Below are 22,452 nucleotides of genomic sequence, written 5' to 3'. Positions count from 1 at the left end.
AAAGTGTAAACGGCATTGGTTCATAAAAACGGCATATTTCTTGGGATCCACCGCAAAACGTTCCGGCGGGGCCAAAGGCATGTGTCCAGGTAGATTGATTTGTACCGGGTTATTCGAACCCATTGTTGTAGAAATATCTCCGGAAACAGGTAAAGGAGTGTGCTCTGCCTGGCCCTGCAATAGCCTTTTGGCCAGATCATCAGTTCTTTCCTTGGATAGGATTAGTTCCCTTCTGAGAGCATTAGTCTCCTGGCGGGCTGAGTGCACTTCTGCCCGTAATTCCCCTAAAAGATGGGCCAGCTGATCTGTCTCAGAAGTCTCCATAGCGCCCAGGTGGGAAATTGTGGTAAGGCTTCGCGTTCTGTAACGCTCACCTGGTTCCCACGGAGGCGCGGCGTCGAAAGCGCAGAACTCTGAAGATGGACAGGAAGGGCCCCTCTATTCTGGCTTCCCTGGCTCGTTGGATACCCTCCTGTGCGTGAAAAGGGAGTATTACCAACTGTGGAACAATGCTCAAGCCTCCCACTCCCTTCCAACCCTCCACGATACCTCCTCCACGATTCCCCGTGAAGCCTCACCTTAGGGTTTGGAAGGATGAGCTCTCCATCCTGCTTCTGATGCAGGGGCGCGTTGAAACCCAGTTACTTCACTGGATTGAGGATTGATGGGAGTTCAGGTAAGCTTGACTGTTCAGGTAAGGCGCTGTAAAAGTTCTGTTCAAAAGTTCAAGCTTAATAATAATGTTCGTTGTCTAATTGCAGCAAGCGCTAATGCTTATGTCTTTTTCCCCTTAGGGGCCGGGGTTCGGAGTGCCGGAGATATGGCGCCGACCCGAAGTGAAACAGTTCTGGATGAGCACTCAGGTAATGTCTTTGCATTCGCTCATTCAATGTCTTTGTCTTTTTTCCCCATAGGGGCCGGGGTCCGGAGATGCCAGGAAGCGGCAGGACCCGAAATGCAGTGGGAATAATTCAACAGGTAAGACTTAAAAGGAAACTGAGCTTTCCTTATTCCTTTTCTCCCTCTCACCTTTGTTCTTGTCTTTTTTCCTCTAGGCGCCGGGGCGTAGCTGAATCCGGAAGATCGCTGCTGAAGATGGAAGCACCTTGCAAAGGTGAGTAAAATGCAGCGCTGCAGCGATCGAAACGAAATGCCTTTAAAATGATGTCTTCCTTTTCAGGGCCGTTGGAGAAATGACTCCGGAATGCAGATTTAGCAGGTAAGGGCTTTTCTTCTCCTATTCTCTTCCTTTCTCCCCTTGCAGGTGTTCCAGGGTGCTGGCAGGCGTGGCTGAAGTCAGGATGCAGGAGCTGACACGGTGAGCGTCCAGCTGCTAGGTGCAGAACAACGCGAAGCATGTGTGGCTGTTCGGGTGGGGTTTAAATAGCCTTGGAAGAAGTTCCTGGTATGTATCCTTCCACCAATCAGGTATGTATCCTTCCCCGACCACACCCGGGTGGTGAAGTAGTCCTACAGGTTAAGTAGTCCCATTCAGGCCTCAAGAGGACCTGGATGAAGCAGCAAGGTCTGCATCAGGTAAGTGTGCACCCAAGCACTTAAACACATATCCTCTTCTATGAGCCTGGCGCCTAAGGCGCCAGGACAGGGGTCCGCTATGAGCCTGGCGCCTAAGGTGCCAGGACTGAGTCCAAAGGGCCCCGACTTGGGCCCGCTGAGACTTCCCTGGGGAAAATGATGTCTGCCTCTGGGGTTGCTGGGCCCGGCCTGGCTCCTTAGAGGTAGGCATCATGACAGGAAGACTCAATATGACTGAAAAACAACCAAAAAGGAATCCCAAGTAGGAGACAGGGTCTACTTGTACAATTTTCAAAGGAACCAGGCTAAGGAACTAAAATGTCTCCCCTCCTGGCGCGGCCCATTTGAAATTGTAGATAAAATTTCACCTGTCGCCTACCGAATCTGCATCCCCAAAGGAGAGCTGACAGAAGAGAAATGGAGCCACATTAATCAATTAAAGAGTTGTCATTCCAGGCACACTTTGTGGCGCCAAGGGATAGTCAAATAGAGGAAACATTTGGAGAATGAGAACAAGAAAAAGAAGAACCAGAAGGGAACGGGTAGGTCCATAGATATATCTATCTAACAGGGAGTACTTTTCTTCATCATCATTGCAAAAGTGCCTCACATAACCATGGCATAAAAATAACTATCTTTGCCTTGTTAACGAATTATTTGCTGAAATGGTTCAAGTACAGTAATAAATGTAATGTATGTGTGTAACACTGATGTCAACCTTCCGGGAAGAAAATCAGTGGGAACATTTTGTAACCTGTCATTATTTATTCACTAGTGAGCACTGATTCCGTTCCTCCAGAACCTCCTGGGGACCTGGAAAAGGGAAGGAATAAAAGGTGGTTTTGCTCCACTCTCCAAAAAAAGGCAAAGGGAGGATTGTGGTGTACCACTCCCTGATGGAAGGACTCCACCTGATGAACCCCACTTTGCCCTACCCTCCCTCAATAAGAAATCTTGGGAAAGTCGGGCGGATCTGTGGGGTACATTTATCTGCCCAGCAGAACTCCTCTACATCACTAAACTGCATTTTCAACAGTACCAGCAGAATGGCTGTGCTGGCTCTGTTGAGCACCATTGCATTGCACCAAAACTGTGTTTTGCAGTCACCAAAATAATGACTGTGCTGTCTTTGCCAAGCACATATGGGGCAAGGTGGAACATGGAAAACACGGCAGCCTTTCTCAGGGTTTTCCATGTTCCATCTTGCCCCATATGTGCTTGGCAAAGACAGCACAGCTGTTATTTTGGTGACTGCAAAACGCAGTTTTGGTGCAATGCAATGGTGCTCAACTCTTATGTGCACCAAAGAAAAGAATTGAAAAGCAGCGCTGCTATGCTGTTAGCTCAACATTTCCCATTGAAAAAGGAAATATTTTGCATTTAAAATGACTGCATCCTGATGCTCTTTTCCATCGTTCCAACAATACACAGTTCTGTTCCAGTGAGACCCAGCTATGTCCATTCATATTCAGGTTGTGCTTCGGCAAAAGGGGGCATTTCTCACAGAATGACAGGCTGTGTCAGGCAAGATCTGTGAAATAACAAAGAACTTCACTCTTAGCCATACAGAGAAGTGCTTGAATTTTTGCAACAAAATACCAGAGCTAACCTCTTCACAAAAATCCCTATCTCTCTGTGCTTATGTCAGTTTCAGTGGACCTTTGCCTTGAACAGATTTCTGTGTATGAGAAAGTGACTAGGGCTACAAATAATGTTTAGAATCTAGATGTAAGAGAAAACCGCATTGTGAAGTGACAGCCAAGGACAATTAACCACATGTAAAATGGTGCTTTTTACAAACAAGGAAATGTCTCTTTAAAAGTAAATTGTTGAATTAAGGCCCTGTCCTGGCATAGAAAGGTGAGAGGGAGTTGTTTTAAAACATATGTAGGATACTTGATTCCAACAGTTTTGCTTTCTGGTTCAGAAAATAAATAAACAGATGTGCTGAAGCCATAGAACAGGTTTTTTCCTGGCCTGGCTTCAAAGGTCTTTGCTTTCTGGGAACAGGATCTGCCTCCTTTCCAGTGGGGAGCCCCCAGGGCATATGAATAGGCAATGTTGGTGGATCTCGTACCCTCATCAGACTCTGTGGTAGTGCTCCAGCCTGGCACAATGGATTTCTGGGACACATTGGTGTGACTTTTTAGCAGCACCTCCCCTCAACTCAAACTGGGGAGCTTCAAAGTCAACTCCAGAGCAACATTGGATTCAGGCTGGATAAAGACTGACATTTCACTGGGGGGTTGGGAAGTATGCCCTTATTTGGAAGACAATGATGGCCTATTTGGGGCAAAAGACTGTTCTGTATTAATAAACTTTAAGACTTTTATTTCTGCACCCGGAAAACACAGTAATACGACAGTTTAACAGTTTAAATGTAATTTTGGTGGCATTAAAACACGACATTGTAGATTTCCTAGCATGTGGGGGACGCAAACGGCAGAAAAATTTAAATCATGGGAAAAGTATAAATGGTGCAACTTTGAAATTTAATGCAAACATGCTTTGTGATAATAGGTACACATATATATAATTGTAGGATTTTAGGCGAAGTGGTTCCCACTAGAAATGGTGAAAGAGTATTAGAACAGCGAAACAATATTGTACAAATGTGGGAATTGGAATGACAGGTTCATTTTAAAATCTGGAATCTGCCTATGTGATTTTCAAAAGTGCCATAATGTAAATAAATGTGCAATTTATGTCATAACTGATTTTGGCTAAAAGAACTGTGGGAGGGCAATGGGCATTGTAAACCCACACATGAAACGGATGTCATGTCCCGGAAGTCCAACCGGCTGACAGGAAGACGGTAACAGTAAACCCTGACCAATCCAGTTGTTAGAGGCATGTCAAGCCAAAGGTCTGCCCCAATAGTAAATCCTGTGATGTCACCTGCCTTATCAAAGGTAGATGCTCACAGAGACAAAGGACACTCTCTTCTGAATTTTCCAGCTCCTGCATATCCAGATATTCCATATTCATCCTTCAAGATTCCAGATCCCACTGCCAGGCCAGTATATAGCTGACCCTATCCAGGCAGGACCATTGATCCAGAAAAACCCCACTAAAAATTCCCAATAAGTCAGGGAGAAAGGGGAACGTTGGCTGAATCCTCGTTGGGATTATCCAGTGCCACCTGCTTGTCCTGCTACCCGCTTTATCCAGCAGAGGTGCCGCTGCACTGTGACCAGACCTTTGCCCAGCTGTTTTCTTCCAGGAGAGGCCGCCGTTGTGACGAGTGACCAGATATTGTTTAGCTGCCCAGAAACTCAGTCCGCTGTCCAAAATAACCCATTCAAATGCTTGTTGTGAGTATTTCCCTTCCCCAACAACCATAAACTGCACCCTTTACTCCGTTACCTTGTATTAGGTCCAATCCCATAGAAATCCCATAACTGCCATAGCAGAAATCCTTAAAACGGTCAGAATCCTTTGTGCATCCTGTCCTTGATTTCCAAGTGTTGGCCCATTCTATCACTCATTTCTGTCCTTGGTAAGTCCTTAGTACTATTTTGATTAAATAAATTAATTCTCCCTAAAAGAGGCACACAGCGTGAAGGGGTTACAACTGCAGTTTAACCTTTCTATTCACGGGTGGCGTTTCTCTTTTCTAGCCACTAAAATCTAGTTTAAGTGAAACTTGTCCTTTCCTTTCCAACCAGATTTTCTCTGTCAACTGCTTTTATTTTTTAAACCGAATTTCCTTTCCCACTGAGAATCTCATCCTGTCGTTAATTTGGAGTCACTCTTTCACTTTCATATTATCCCTATGATGCGTATCTGTTCCTTAGTATAAAAACCGCATTCCAATTTTGCCTATTCAATCTATTTTTCAAACCGTTTTGACATTTAAACCTGTGAAAGTAAGAAAATGCAATTTCTACACGTGTGATTTGGCTGCACTGTGTTTTCACTTCAAAGTTGAATTTCTGAACTGTATGCCCGTTGTTGGTACCTTGCCTTGTAGTTTGCTGGTGTTCTTACATCCCTGATACTGTTATAACTCAATTTACCTCATTCATTCAACCGCACATGTAAATAAAATATTTAGTAATGCTGAGTGCTATTTTGTGCAATTGCAAGGGTCTTTAAATCGGATTTCACATTTGTTTGCTGCTAAGTATTCTTGGCTCCTTGCTACTCCTTGTTACCCACAAAAAAACTTGGTTAATAAGGGTTTGAGGGAGTATTGCAGGGGGAAATCTTAACTTGGGTGCTATCTACCCAGAAAGTAATATTGTTCTCGTTAATTTGTGCTTTGTGTATGTTATATTAGAAGGTCATATAAGTGTATTTCATCAATTTACCTTGTAATTATCACCCCATTGGTGATTATTGACCAATATTAAATGTGTGTTATTTTATCTGAATTTAAAATAACAAAATATTGTATTGCCACCCACCGGCCTGGTTCATGGTCCATTGTGACCCGGGGTATTTGTAAAAGGGGTGTGAGACGGGTTCGGTGCCATCTCAATCTGAATTCTTAGGAAATATAGTAAGAGTGTTTTAATTGTGCGTTGCATCCTAGGCCAGTGGCAAGAGTCCTGGGGTGGTGTGTGACGCCCGATTAGAATCCTTATCATTAGCATTCGGTGTTGGACATACATAGTAGCAAATAATCACAAGGTTACCAAGTACAGGTTTCAGGCAAGTAAGCATAAGGTGACCAAATATAGATTTCAAGCATTAGTTGCCCTGGACTACCCTGAGATTATGCACCGATTAGCAGGGTACTGATGTGTGCTAGGCCATTTGTATCTGTTGCAGCTGGGAGATATGGGTTATAACCCCTGGCACTCTTGTGGCAAAAAAGGTGGAGGTGTGTCTAAATATCAACACGGTAGCAGGCGGTGGACTACAATCAGAATAGCTAAGAGTGAGGTAACAATCTACCATTTAGTGTCCAGGTCATTGGTACATATATGCCTTACAAATTTATAACTAGGTAGGTTGCATGCAGTACGGTCTACCAATGGGCAAATGTCACCAAAATGGACAGGTTAAATGCAATACAGTTTACCAGAGGCCAAATATCATCAGAATGGGCGAGGTCAATGCAATAAAGTTTACCAATGGGCAAGTATCATCAGAGTGGGCGCAAACAATGCAATACGGTGTATCCGTGGGAAAATATCACCAAAATGGACAGGTTCAATGCAGTGCAGTTTACCAGAGGGCAAATATCATCAGAGTGGTCACAAACAATGCAGTACGGTGTATCAGTGGGCATATATCACCAAAATGGACAGGTTCAGTACAATACAGTTTAGCAATGGGCAGATATCAACAAAATAGCATGGCAGATTTGATACAATACCGTAAATTTTGTCTGGATGGGCAAGTTCAAAGCTCTGGTAGACACTGGTCTGCATATAAAGTAAGGTGTTGAAGTATTGCTGAGAGAAACGAGGCAAATACAGTAGGATTGTAGATGGTAAAGGAACAGGTGCTAGATGTGGCGGGACGTAACGTAAAAGAGTGGCATTACAATCAGTTTGGCTAGGTCAGGAAAGCATGCGCGAGGCAACTCAATCATAGAAGCCGTGCAATCAGAATCGTGTGAGGTGCACATAGGAGTGATACTGAAATTCAGCCATGATATACAGGGTGGTGCGGAGGCAATGAGTACCTTGTAGGACGCAGCGTGTGCGACAGACGTTGCAAAGGACCATGGATGCAGCCTATATTGTCCTCAGTGCACCGAGGCGAACAGGGGCAAACAGGGCCTTTTCCTAGGCCTTCTTCTAAGCCTTATACTTCAATGGGACTTCACAAATCACTCTGGCTTCTTTATTTCTGGCATTCAGGGGCTGTTTGTCACCCCCACACTGCTCATGACCTTTCAGCCTAGTGCTGCAACTATAATCTGCTTGTAACCTACCTGACTGAGTTTTCAGGCTTATGCTGCAGATGTACGTGCCTATTTCACCTGATAAAATCTTGTAACACCACACCCATTATAACTAGTGCCTAGATGCCTCAGGGTTTTTTGCGCTGCTATAAATACAAAATAAAATAAGCATGTGCTTCAAGCACATATGCCCTTCCTAATATGACACTTTGATTTATAAAATTTGGTCTGGCCTTTGTCTTTAGGGGCCAAAGCACAGTCCCAAGAGGACACCTCTTGTGGCAGGGCAGGCCCTTTGATTCAATGCCAGCGCCACTCACATTCACCTTTCCATGTTTTGCTGCTAGCTGCTTACGCACATATCTATAAAAACGAATTGTGAAATGTATAACGCTTGCAGTGATGTGATACATTAGTAACCCACTTAACTAGGGCAGGGTCGGACTAGTACATCATACAAGACCTGGGCATCAAAACAAAAGTGGCCGACCAACAAACAAGTGGCCCACATTCGAGATGCATGACTGCTGGCAACAGAAGACATGCGATGGTTGAGAGGCTGCTCTGCACACTTGAAAAAGCAGTGGCAAAAATTCAACCTGCACTCAAGGGCCAGACCCATGACTGCTAGTCTGCCCTCATGCCCCTCATACACACATGTGCCCAAGCCCATAAACAAATGATTCCAATGTGGGCTGGAGAATCAAAGGGGAGGGATGGAAATGCCTTCCTTGAAAAGGCCCAATTGAACGAGGGCAGGGAGGTGCAATGATGGATTCCACAGTAGAAACCATAGAAACATTGGATAAGAAGCCAGACAATCTGCATCTCACTTTAAAGCTGGCTGCGCCCAAAGAAAAACAAGACAGGACAGCATTGCCCTGAAAAATGGGTCCTCAGGCTGGTTGTGCCCAAAATCTCAAGGCCCGCATTTCCCTCTAACAAATTTCGCGTTCTTCGGTCACCCAGTGCAATTTCCACAGGTTTTAATCCAGCAGCCTTCACACAAACCACAATAGAAAAGAACTCTGAGCAAAAAATGAGTCTGCATGAAAGCAAACACTTCAGGGGCTTGATCGCATCTCAGCAAGTTGCAACTCTGCAGCATGTTAGGTCCCAGGCTGTTAACACACAGAAAGAAGCCTGCTTTAACCAATGAGCTCATCAAACTCGTTTGAAGCAGCTGAAGTGTCATTCTCAGCTCAGTGGAAATTATTACATTGTTAACTTTAGGGGCATCAACCAGGGTAAGGTTAGATCGGGAGGCTCATGTGCGAAATAGATGCCTGTCGGTAGTGGCCTTAAACAGAGTTGTGTACCTGGCCGAATTCAGGGCCATCTTAACAGTTTTGGGGGCCTGGTGCACCGACAGCCTTACCCCCCACCCCCGAAACCCATGTCCTACTCCCACCCCCCTCCAAACCCATGTTGCCCCAGCGACACAACACCCATGCCCCCTCCCAATGTGAAAAATGAAGGGATTACTTATCTCGAGTCCAATTCAACAGATACTCCTCTCAGCTTTAAATGGATTATCTAGTTGTTAATAGAGGCCAATTGTCCAGCTGTAAAGGGTGTTTCGGTAGCCAATGAGTGTTAAGCAGCAACGTTCTGTGATATGCATGTAACATACGCAGCACTTGCATAGTTGTAGTTCAATAACCCATACCGCCTGGTAGCCTGGCCTAGATAAAGACTTGTTGCATGCATTCGATCACTGGTAAAAGAAGTGGCACGTGTTCATGACACACCCTCATGCGCGGTTATGCTATGATTCATTGCTATACTTAGTTGTGTTATTTTATTAAATCTATTAAGGTATGTTCATTAGCCTTGTTATGCTGTACTATGTAAGTATGCTGTGCTATGGTACTCTACGCTATGCTTCTTTTATTACACTATGGCATGCTGTGCTGGGTCATGTTATGTTTTGCTATGATAGGTGACGTTATGGAATGTTTGCTATGGTGTCAACAATACACTTGTGAGAAATCCACTGAATTATTTTCTTGACTTCAAAGAGCTGCACTGGCTTGTCAGATAGCACAGCAAGTTGAGTGCTCATTCTGACATCTGTGCGCAGCTTGCTGATGCCCGTTCAAATCCTGTCAGGGCCAACTCAGCCCTTTATCCTTTTGAGGTCAATCATAAAGTGACTACCATGCAGTGTGGGATAATAATAACTTAAGATACCTGAGGGTTTGTAGCGCTATATAAAACTATATGTTATTAGATAATATTCTAATAGGAAAGTTCACTCCAATATCATATCTCCTGCCCCGCATTACCTGCTAGGCAGCATCACTTACCAGCCAGCTGGGTGATCCCCGTTTGTGACCCCACAGGCATTCATTCACCATAACCTGGAAGCAGATAGGCAAACCGCCATCCCTTCCTGGCACATGCCTATGTGAAACTTTGCTTTTATCAGCTAATGCAATTGTGTCTGTTTCTAAATGTATGCATTGATTATGAAATACAAAGTCGGACCACAGTGCTCCTGAATCACAGATCTTTTTTGCATCACTTCGGGGATACACCAACAGTTAAGCACTTTACAAGTGCCACACAACATAAGCAGCAAGGTAGATTGAAGAGTTACTGCACCTGCTGCAGTTATGTTTACCTACCTCGTAAATAACTTGCTACAATCCAGGCAGTTCAAACTCATTCATTTTATTTCATGTACCATAGTTTGCCATTTTAGAATATTGTAAATAACAGATGTTTCTATTACCCAAAGGCATGAGCCGCAATTTATCAAACCAACCTACCCTAGTATATAATATATGCAACTTGAATGATGAGACAACTCTGAGTGCCATCTAAAATTCTGAGAAATGCGAACTAGGGTCCTACCCTTTTTATGGCAGATATTTGGGTTTCAGACAAATGTGCACGCCTCGCAGAACCCCTTCTGCCGTACCGCTACTGAAAATATACCCATTTTAGCAGGATGTTCAGGTAAGCTTTGTTTCAGAAAACAACTTGCCGGAGGCCCTACTGGGGCAAAGGAAGAGGGACTGGGGATTGTGACCCGAGCCCCAGTCGCCTGAGGAATGGCGGGCAGAGAGCCCAGGTTGTCCATTGGGCACATCTCCCATGAAAGGTAGGGTTACGCCCGAGACAACTCTCTGTGCCATCTCAAATTCTAAGAAATGCGAACTAGGGTCCTACGCTTTTTATTGACGGCAGATCTTTGTGTTTCAGACAAATGTGAATGCCTCACAGAACCCCTTCTGCCCCTCACGGCTGTCCCTGGTCACGGAATCAGTGACCTGGGCCCGGCCTGGCACTACTGGCAGCAGCACCCAGCAGCAGCAGGCAGGTCACACAGATAGCCGGGCCCGGGCAGTGGCGCGGTCCCCTGGTGGTGTCCTGACGTCTCCTGGCTGCTGAGTCTTGGCCAGGGCCCTGGGGGCCTTGTTTGGAATCACTTTGGGGGTGCTTTTGTGGTCACGTCACTTACCTGATTTGGAGTCGGCTCGGCTGCCGGTGGGGCTCTGTCTCCTGTCGGGCCTCAGGGTTTAGGGGGGGTGGCCGGTGCACACTGCTGGCACTTAGTAGTAGTGACACTGGCAGTGGCACACCAGCAGGGCCCCAGGCAGCAACTGTGCCGCACGCACGCACCATGCAGTGCAGCAGGCTCTCTCTGTCTCAAGACCGACACCACGCCTACACACCTTTACAGTAATTTGTAAAATGAAGGTGGCGCCGCGCTGCCTCCTGTGGCAACAACACGTCACCATGTCATTTCACTGCAGCCAATGAAAACTGCACATTACTATACAGAATGTATCAAATACTGCATAGAAACAACAGAATGGTAGTTTTCATTGGCTGTTTGTAACAGTTTCTTGTTGCATTGCTATTGCTGGTCCCTTCCAGGCCCAGCCATGGTATGCAACAATGATTTATGATCCAAGCAAAGTGGAAGACTGGCACTCACATGACTTCACTTGTTGTCAACTCTAAATCAGTAAGCCGCCCGGTGGGGATGGGGGCACAGAGAGGAGAGCACTATGTCGTTTCTTACTTCTTGGCCTTTGAGTTTTTATTGAACTTTAAATTAAAGTCACGGCCGGGGAGGGGGAGCCGTGCGCTGTGACTCCTGCTGCAGGCAGGCTGGCACGTGTAATTCTCACACTCCAGGATCTGTGGGGGCCCCCTCTGGGATGGGGGCTTGCATGGGACACGTGCCCCGTTTGCCCCTCCATAGAGACGTCCCTGGGTGAGCCTGCATAGGGTGAATAATTACGCCGCTAAAGTAAGACTTTATCACATTAAATGGCTGGCCAATGCTGACAACGTTATGTAACGTAGCCTGGATGCGACATTGGGCATTTGCACTGTGGCACCTTTATATACACAGTCTGAAGGCTTAAAGGTAATGCTGGGGTTCTCGGGTCGTTTTTAGGTTACTAGGAAACAATATGTACAGAGATGTTTTGGTGTAGACTGGAAAACTGTTTCAGTGAACAACAAATATCGTCCATTGTAAATGTTGTGAACGCATGGAAAAGGAATAGCAATAGATTATGTGAATTGTGAATGTGCTATATGGCTGTATACACTGCAGAAAGTTTATTTGAACCAAAACACATTAACAATAAATGTGCAGGACGAAAATCGAAGCAGTTCACTTTGTATTGAAAATAACATTTTGTTCTGATGTTCAACCCAATTCGCTAAACAATAGAGAATACACATAGAAAATCAGCAGCACGGTTTATTAAACCCTTAAGGGCCAGGCTATTAAGCAAGTCTATGCAAAAAGGACGAGCATACTCGCCCTTGGCACTTATAATGGGTGTGGGATGGGATGGGTCCAAGGGATAGATTGATCCCTGCTGTCTCATAATACTTATCTTGCTGGAACTCACTCATTCACTAGCTCACTCACTCACTCCCGATTCCCCCAGACATGAGCACACACGCTCACTCACGAGTTCCGTTACATATCACTCCCTCGTTCACCCACTCACAATCTGGAGGGCGGTTTCTACAGCACCAAAGTCACTATAGAGAACGATAGCTTGCAAAGGGGAATAGACACACAAGTCAACACGCACCCCTCCTTTCCTATGGGCTATCTATGGCACATCTGGCTAAGATACACCTGGTGCAGATGAGAGGTGTATATGTAAATACGATTTCCCCTTTACATGAAATCTAATGGAAGGCATCGATTTGAATCCAGCAGCATTGTTTGGGTTTGGGAGTGTGCTGCTGTTACCAGCTGTGACAGCTGCTCCCTTACCAGCCATCCCTCCACACTATGCCATTTCTAGGTTTCCTGGGCGGGGCAATGACAGTGAACACTTAGCGGCACGAACAGCAACATCCTCAGAGGTTTTCATTTTCAAATGTTGGCAGGTTTGTCCTGCACCCAACCAGCATGACTGTATGGCTGCAGTGGCCGCCTAATGTTTAATATGCACTCGACTGCAGTGCCAGACACCCCACACTCCCTCCAGCCTCCTGCCTTGTTGGTAGCGTCCTGCCGACTGTACACCTGGCCAACCAACGGTGCGATGGCTGGACTATACTCTCAGGCCCAGCAAACACGTGCACTGCTCTTCTGTGCTGGAATCGCCAATGCGCCGCCCTGCGTGATTTTTCTGAAAGTCGACAGTCAAAATTACTCTCAGCATGAGCACTGCATCCACGGAAGCGCCTAGAGGCAGCCCGGCTCAAAGTAGCACTATGCAAGTCACAACAGCAAATTAACGACAACTCCTGCAATGCCCCACACATGAGTAGTAACAAACTATCCCGATTTATTTATTTATTTACGCATCCCTGTGACATTTAATAGCAGTGGAAAAGTCACTCTGGGCAGTCGGGGTAACATTAAACAAATACGTATGTGCGTTCCAATGCTGTTTGAACTGCCCCAATTGTCAATTCACAATCTTGGTGTCTGTACAGGATGACAGCATGCGCGTGGCGTGGGTCTCTGGCCAGACATATACACTGGGATAAGTGAGAAACAACAACGGCCTTCAGAAGGGGGCGCCTGACTAGGCAGGACCGGGAAGTAGGTGTGAAGAGCGGGGGACAATGCAGGGCCGTGAATTAGGTGTGAAGAGCGCGGCTTAGATTTACATGCAGAGGGTTAAGCCCGAGGCACCACTTCCAAGGAACCTGGCCTCGGGAAGGAGCGTTTGCAAATGGCCTTGATGGCGCGTTCCAAGCACTGACCCCGGCAGGACAAAGGTCAAGCCAACGCTGCCTGGAGATTCCCACCTGCTGTTTAGAAAACGCGCCATCTCGTGTTTGAGAGTTTGCATCAAATATTTTGGGGTGCAGTACACTCCAGAGATCAGAAAGCATATAAAAGCTACACCCCCCATTCCCTCTCCAAATTGCTCACCCAAGGCCATTGAAACACTCGTTTTAGATGACATGAAAATGCTTTTTAATTAGAGAATAGACATAAATACTATTAAATCCCTAAAAAGCTCCGCCAGGCACGCGGCAGATCCCTTCCAGACCACCCTGGCTAAAATCGCATACCACTGCGATGACTTGCCATCTGGAAAGGTTGCGAAAACCCTGTTTTTAAAACAATCTTTATTAACTAATAAAATGATGCAGGTAATTCCATCTCTGAAAGGGCGATCTGCTGATCAGATTCCCCTTTCATAAGCGCCATGCCAAAAGCATACTGTGTACATGTGCCCTGCTGCATCAGTATCCTGATCAGCAGGGCCTGCTCTACCAGTGACACAGAGCATGTTCTCTCCTATGCACAGCAGTCCACCTTTTCAGGACTTTCTGGCACTGTGCTGCAGGGGGAAAATCAACTTTAAAATAGGTGAAAAATATAGCAGAGATGGCCTTCCAAGGAAACCTATATGCCGACATGCCCCAATTTCAACCGCGGGCTGCTAGTCCAGTCTTGGTTTTAGCTTTGCATTCTGGGGCTTGTAGTCTCTGATTTTACCATTATAAACCCGAGGACTACAAATACAAGAATGCTTGAAAGGGGCATGTTGGCACTCATGCATGCATACCACGCGCTCCCATTTCAGACCTGAGTTGTCTGAACAGAGTGGTATTCCTTTGATATTATTTATTTATTTATTAGATTTATTGTGCATTTCTAAGGCGCTTATACATCAAGTAAATTGTGTTTCAAAGCGCCCAAAGGGCAAAGGGGAGGGAACATGGGAATGAAAGGCAAATAAAGTAACAATGAAAACAGAGAGAGGCGGTCCCTCTAGGCCATGTGAGCATTCAGAGCATCCAAGTGGAGGGAGAGAGAAGGGATGAGGGAGATGGGGTAAGTGCTAGGAGTACCACAGAGGGAAGGGCCAGGGAGTAAGTTGCTTGTAGCTGTTAGGTGCCTGGCAAAGATAACTTGGTAAGAGTGGTCATCTGCCAATAATAATCGCAGGCCTGTGAAATAGCACAGGCCAATGGGCGCCCAAAGGCAAGTGAGGAGGCTGAAGGTGATTGGGGGGGGAGGACCCAGAAGGACATATAAGGGCCGTGGTCACCAATCTCAGCGACTGTGGGGTTTAGCAAGGGAGGGGGAGAGGGAAGGAGGAGACGAAAAGGAAATTCTTGAGGAGCTTCTGGAATTTGAGGAGATCCGGCTCAAGACAGAGAGGAAGGGGGAGGCTACTCTATAGGAGGGAACCAGCCGAGGAAAGAGATTGGCCACCAGCTCGCTGTTTAGGGATGCGCTTGACATGTAGAGAGTTGGCGCCAGAGGAACGTAAATATCTGGTAGGATAGTATTTGGGGATAGCCAGTTGTAGATAGCGTGGTCCCCGCCTCAGACAGCCTTATGGATGATGCAGAGGCATTTGAATGTGATCCTTTGGAACACTGTTGCTTTATCACAGCAAGCCATGATCTTAATAAATGTCCCCTCAGCGAATAAAGACGGGAGGATGAATGCTTCATATCTCTCCACCACTCAGTTACAATTAGGGTCCTGACACATAGGCATGCTTTTTCAAGGGCAACACTAACGGAAACGTTCCATTAAAAGCATTGGACTGTACGGATGTTTTGGAGGCAAACATCAGGAATCATGTCATTAAGGGACTAAAACTGAAAGTAAAAAGCGAGTTTGACCCTCGAGCGTAACTTTAGGACTTTGACGAGTGGATACATGTTCGAGGCTTGCAAGGGTTGGCAAATTTCAGTGTGCTTACACCCATGCACCCTTCTTGGGGGAGTATTGTGCTGTTTAAAGACTCTATCAATTTTAACATGCACACGTTTAGAGGAGTCATGGCATAATGCTTGGGTGCGGGGGGGGGGGGTTGATCGAGGAAACGTGAAATTCCACTGCACAGATGACCACTCTTTCCAGTGGCCACAGTTGCCATCTTTGAGATAGAGGTGCCCTTCTATCCTTGAGTCTAGTGCATTCTCCTCGTCACATGCACGCCATGTCTGTGCCGTTGACCAGAAAGATGTTTTCATGGCCTTCAAATGCCCATCCAAGGCCGGCCTTAGGGCGGGCCGGGCGACCTCCAGGCACGCCAGGCCCCCCAGGGCATCATTAGCCCCCTGCCACGCTAGCTTGGGGGAATCTTTCAAGGAATCCCCCAAGCTTGCATAGTGGGAGAATGCGCAGCAGGCGCCCTTATTTAAATGCACCGGCGGGGCGCATTTAATAACAATAGGGTGCTGATTACCTCCCTGCTCAGATGTAGGAACGAGGTGGTTTTCATTGGACTAGGGCGCTCATGCACTAGCATGATCGCCCTATTCCAGTGATTAACTCCGAGCCAGGCTCCGGAGTGGGGAGTTCGAAAAAAAATGTGGCACCCCCCGTTGACCAGGGCCACGAGGGAGGGGCATTTATTTTTTTAAACAACCTGAGGCGCTGCCCCCGCTATGGCCAGCCGTGCACCCATTCACCTACAAACACTATCTGGAAAGCAGCTGTCAGGCCTGTTGTATCCCGGTGGTTCCATAATCATTACAAGCACAGCGTTAGCTCAAGAAAAGTCCATTTTGGTCTGAGCATTCTAATAAATATTGTTAGAAGACCTCCTCCGGGTCGCTGCTGTGCATGTAAATCCTCTGAGAATGAACACAAGGGATAAGACGATGGTGGCATACCTCTGAAGTTACCCTTGTTTGGACTCATCTTCACTCTTCCAAAAGGCTGAGTGCCTTGACAAGAATGAATTGCAATCAATCTCCCAGCAAATTACACAACACTTGTTTTCAACTCCATCGACATTGTAACTGTTTATTGAGAGGCTACCCTCAAAATGGTCACCAAAATATTTAGAGTCCATAATCGTTCTTCTCACATTTGTCCAGACGTATCTGCACCATTTTAACTTAGCTACTTTTGGTGTAAGACCCAGTTCTTCTACAGAGATTTCTGCACATTGGAGCGTTAATTCACAACTCGTGACCCAATCCATAAGGACCCTGCAGCCACCCTGTGACCTCACCTGGTTTAGCTGCTCAAATACCGAGGCCGCTGGGGGGGGGTTCAAAATATTTATGAATAGCTGGAGCTTCCCCCAGTCTATCATTGTCTGAATGGGGAGCTGTCCCAGCTCAAACAAGATCCCGCAAGGGGTACTGACTGTGGTAATTGCAAGAGGCCTCTCCACAAAACATCCTCCAATTTTGGCCAATATATAAGCTGACTCTTGGTTTTGGCACCATAAATTAGTTTTGGAACTAATTGCTGTTTGTATGGTTTCAAAGCTGGTAAAAGTGACTATCTGCCAAATTTAGCATCAAATACTCGCAGCTTCACAAGTGCCCCTAGAAATGTGGCCTTAAGATCTTCTTGAGGTTCTGGCCCTGTAACCTTATCATACAATGCAAGACCTAGGCAAACAAACTTGCTCACTACATCTAGCTTCCCATTTTCCAGATGCCAGGGTAGTGTTTTACAATTTGTAACCCCCTTTTAAAATAAGCACCTTTGATTTTTTGTGTTTAGTAATAAATCCAGACCCCCAAAAATCCTTTCACTGCTGACAATGCTCTCTGCAGACCAATAGCTGTTAGATCACATAAAACAATGTCGTCTGCGTACAGTTAATATTGGATTACCAGGGTGCCCAATCTTGGTGGGGTGTGGGGGGAGTATTACATTTTCCTAAATGGCCTCCCAACCCCAACAAGTAGAAGCAGAAAAGGAAGGGGTCCAGCACACAACCCTGTTTTAGGCCCCTATTTTTCTTTATCGAAGGTGAATAACTTCCAGGCGTTCATCAAGGTCTGAGCACTGCCACAAATTGCTTTGTTTTAGACTTACTAGCACACCAAGACAAGACCCAATCTCGGCCTGTATTTTTAGCCTTTTTGGACATCAGTAAGGCCTTTGATCTGGTGAATAGGTCTCTTTTGTGGAAAAAGTTGCATGATCGGGGGTGCCCGGCTGCTCTGCTGGGTATCCTGGAGGCCTTACACACAGACACTAGGATTAGGGTCAGGCTTGATGCTTTTGCTCCCCAAGCTAGGTCTCACACAATAACAGTCAATGCCAGTTCAAAGGGAAATTAATTAAATTAATATGTTTAGTTAATTAGGCAACGGATCTACACAGTCCCCCCCCGCCCACTATAAACAGAAAGGATTTAAGGCAAGCAGATTCCCCCACGTTTTGGTCTACCAAAGCTCCGTTCTACTTACATAAAAAGCCTCTGTTTAAAGAGCAAGAGACTGCAGATAGAAAATGGCAGAAGCCATCTATTTGGTCTTTGCGGAAGAATTTATAGAAGGGATATTGGAAAATCCCTCTATTTTAGGTATCGAACAACAAGCTGCCGTAGCCACAAAAGGGGACGATTGGAATGAACTGGAGATCCTCAGAAAGAAACTCATCAGAACGGAACTGCATGGGGCAATCATGACAGAATACCTGCGGGCACATATTGCAACGAATGGGCTGATAATCAGAATTGAACCCAGAATCTTCCTGGAGGAATTACAATTTAGAAAGGATTAGAGTTTTGTTGCAAATAAGTGCACAAGGGGCTGGATAATTTTGATAATCAACACCGCTAAAACCGTCTCTGAAAGAATAATGAACGAAATCATTACAAAACAGGATGCAATGGCAACGAAAATGATAGTAGGGGATTATCTGAAGAATATGGCAGTGCTGGACGCAACAATAAAAGAATTCAAAGAATTAAACTTGAATAAAAAAATCATAAAACTAAAAAAGGATATTTCCGTATTCTCACATGAAAAGAAATACCCCTACACAACTATAATGAATATTACGAAGAATCAGAGAAAGGTGGCAATATACCCAACAATACAGGCCCCACAAGAGGCAGACAAAACCAGCAAAGAAACAGACCGAGACCAGGGAATTGGAACTTCTCCAATGGCAGTTCAGATGAGGACACAGGAAGAACGAACAAAACTCTCTGGTTTGAAGATCAAGAGCAGAACAGGGGTGGAAACACTCAGGGTTTTCAAGTTTCAAGAGGCCATGGCAGACCAAGAGGGTGGTGGCAGGAGCAATCACCCAGGGTCACCAGGAACTGAGGGAGAGGTTGGTACCAGCAGAACAACCCTCAAGAATAAGAGAAGAGGCAGAAAAATCCTTGGTAGTGGACCTCTCTGATGTGGTCCTCTCACCAGATTACCACAAGGTCCTTCAAAAAGGGCTTTAATTTGTCCCTACTTCGACACACGATCCCTTCCAGACTAGAATTGAGATTACTCAACTCTTAAGAAAAATACGATTGAAACAACATTTTGCAAAGAATATCTACGCAGGTCAAAAGGATGTGACTGGATTACACAACAAATCCACTTATTATCCACCTCCACAGTCCAATACAGTGGAATCACAAACGTTTGAAAAAGTGATTCTGAAGAAACTTGAGCAAATTGAGAAAGAGGAGAAAAAATATTTTAACAACATGACCAGGATGGAAAGATTAGCCCTACAAGATCTACAGAACAACGATAAAATAACAATAAAACCCGCTGACAAAGGGGGAGCTATCGTTGTTATGAATAAACTTGATTATGAAGGGATGGTAAATACCTTGACCGAGGATCGCACCACATATCGAAGACTAGGGAGTGATCCTACAGAGAGACTCAGGAATCTGATTAATCCGATTATAGAGGAGGCAGAAGCAGAAGGACACATTAGTGCCAAGGAAGCTGCTTTCCTGAGTCCACAACATCCAAGATGTCCTGCATTTTATGCGCTCCCTAAAATTCACAAAGTGGTCTCCCCACCACCAGGACGATCCATAGTTTCAGGTATTGGCTCCATCCTGGAACCCCTGTCACAGTTTACAGATTTCTTCCTACGGACTGAAGTTACCAAAATGCGATCATACACCAAAGACACCACGGCGGTATTGATTTATTTGGAAAACCTCACCTTGAACAACCCTGATACTTTCATTGTAACCATGGATATAGAATCTCTATATTCCAGAATCCCCCAAAGGGAAACTCTGAAAGTTCTGGAAAAGGTTTTACAGGACAAAATAGAGACCTTGGAAATGCCTACCTCATTTATTTTACAGCTGGCAGAGATAGCATTGACCAAAAATGACTTCCTAAAGGGAGAAAGCTATTACGAACAGATAGCAGGAACTGCGATGGGCGCGATTTTGCCCCGGCATTGGCCAATCTATATGTCACAGATTTCGAGGAGAAACATATCTACCCAGACTAATCCCTTCTCTACTAACATCTTGAGTTGGCATCGCTATATTGATAATATCCTTATGATTTTTGAAGGAGATATAGCTACACTGGACAATTTCATCAATTGGGTCAACCATCGGAATCCGTTCCTGAAGGTTACACATGAGGCAAGTAAGAGCGAGGCCACCTTCTTAGACTTGAAGATCACCAGGACTGGGCAAACCCTTGAAACCACAGTGCACAAGAAGAAGACGGATAGGAATTCCCTTTTAGAATACTCCAGCTTCCACCAAAGGTCCTTGAAAGATAACCTCCCTTTCGGACAATTCGTCCGTTTCAGACGCAATTGCACAACAAGAATTGAATATGACAGACAGGCAGAGAGACTAACCAGCAACCTGAAGGAAAGGAATTACCCCAATAAAATAATCAAACAAGCAAGAAAGAGGGCAAGAAATATACCCAGAGAGGTAACACTCACTCAACATGGAAAGAAAGACAGAGGAGAGGACGTCATCACAGCAGTTTTCAGCCATTCACCAATCATTAACCGCCTAAAAAAAGAAATTAAGAAGGCCTGGCCCCTACTTAACGTAGAAGGCAATTTACCAACACCTCTTTTTGCTATTAAACAAAGAAGAAACTTAAGGGATAGCTTGGTCCATACATATAAAGAAAGCTAGACTATAGAAACAACAACTTTGTGGAATACACCGAGGCCATCGGGGCATACACCATGTAACAACTGCTCCGTTTGCCAATTTACAAAACGGACCACAACCATTGATATCGGCTGGGAGCATCCATGGGAACAGAGGCATCTCACTAACTGTAATACCACCAATGTGGTCTATCAGATCCAATGCCCATGCAATAAAAGATACATTGGGATGACTACCAGGGCCATCAGAACGCGGATGTGTGAACATAGGTCCAACATCAGGACAAAAAGACGCACGGCCCCATTAGTAGAACACTACATCACAATAGGCCATACAGAAAACGACCTGGCATGGACAATACTCGAAAATGTACTAGTACCCAGAAGAGGTGGGAATATATCAGCACTCCTTTTGAAGAGAGAACAGATGTGGATCTTCAGATTGCAAGGCCATAAGACTGGCTTGAATGAAAAAATCTGCTGGCAGGCTTTAGCGGTAAAATAACTGGATAGTACACATACTTACATCATATCTTCAATGATGATGTAACTAACAACCCATGTCTAATACTGTAAAATAAGTCATGGCCCAGGAATACCATCTCGTTAGATTCCTGTAGACCTGACTTGATCTCCGGTACCACCTCAGAAAGGGTGTTTTGCATCCAGTACAAATAAAATAAATATACATACGTTGTTGCCATAACTCCCTTGAACATCTGGGAATTCACAGTTCAATATGCCATTAATTGCCTAAGGCAGGCAGGACTGGACACCTATATATGTACAACATGGCACATACAGAATATGCTTACAAGTAGCATGTTATATATCACAGTGCAGGGAGACGAAGCAATGATGACGACCGCAGAGGAAATTACTGTGGCGAACTACAATACCCATGAATCCTTGAAAGATAACAACTCGAATCGCCAATGTCGGCAAAAGCCAGATAAAGAGAAATAAATAGCCGCTTTAATTCGCCTTATCTCGCAAAACGGGGGCCCCCCCTCTCTGTCCAAACACAACTGTTGAGGTAACCATTTGGTAACAATAAGAATAACGACATACTCCCTTCGGCACATTAGAACCACAATTCCCATGCACACCTGGGAATCTGTAGTTCAATGTGACACCATTGTTAGAGAGAGACAGGAGAACTGCATACATAGCATATAGTACATACAGTATACAGCCATAATGAATATATTGGCACTGAGATGAATAAGATAATGATAGCAACCTCGGAGAATCTCTGGAGGGGCATATGGCAACCACAACTCCCATGAGCACCTGGGAGTAAGTCATGCCTCGAACTGCCGAGATCGGCAATTTCGAGATAAACAATAGGCACACACCCGACTTCCTATACTGGGTACAGCCCGGGTCCTAGAACATTCAGTTGCCAAAGGAAACAGACACCATTCACTGTTGATTCATACGTGAGCAGCAATAGGTCACGTGATGGTAGCACGTGACTCTAAATAGGGAAGTCCCACAAGATGGCGTTCACCACCGCAAACAAGGAAATGACCGCGTCGCGAACAAAATCGAAGGTAAGACCTCAGAAAGGATTCTTTACCTTATTGCAGGTCTGTTTAGCTCCCTTTACAAAAAATAGTCGAACACCTTGAGCGCAGCACACCAGTGCAGAACTGTGGCTGCTGCAACCCGTAATGACCCCTAATAACTAGAACGTGCACCACTCACAGTGCATACTGTGTTTTGATGTATGGCCACCACAGATGACCTTTGTGCACTGACTATA

The sequence above is a fragment of the Ambystoma mexicanum genome, chromosome 1p, assembly GCF_040938575.1.
Source record: "Ambystoma mexicanum isolate Mex_15411 chromosome 1p, UKY_AmexF1_1, whole genome shotgun sequence".
Classification (NCBI taxonomy): domain Eukaryota; kingdom Metazoa; phylum Chordata; class Amphibia; order Caudata; family Ambystomatidae; genus Ambystoma; species Ambystoma mexicanum.
Note: the sequence above shows the minus strand (reverse complement) of the source record.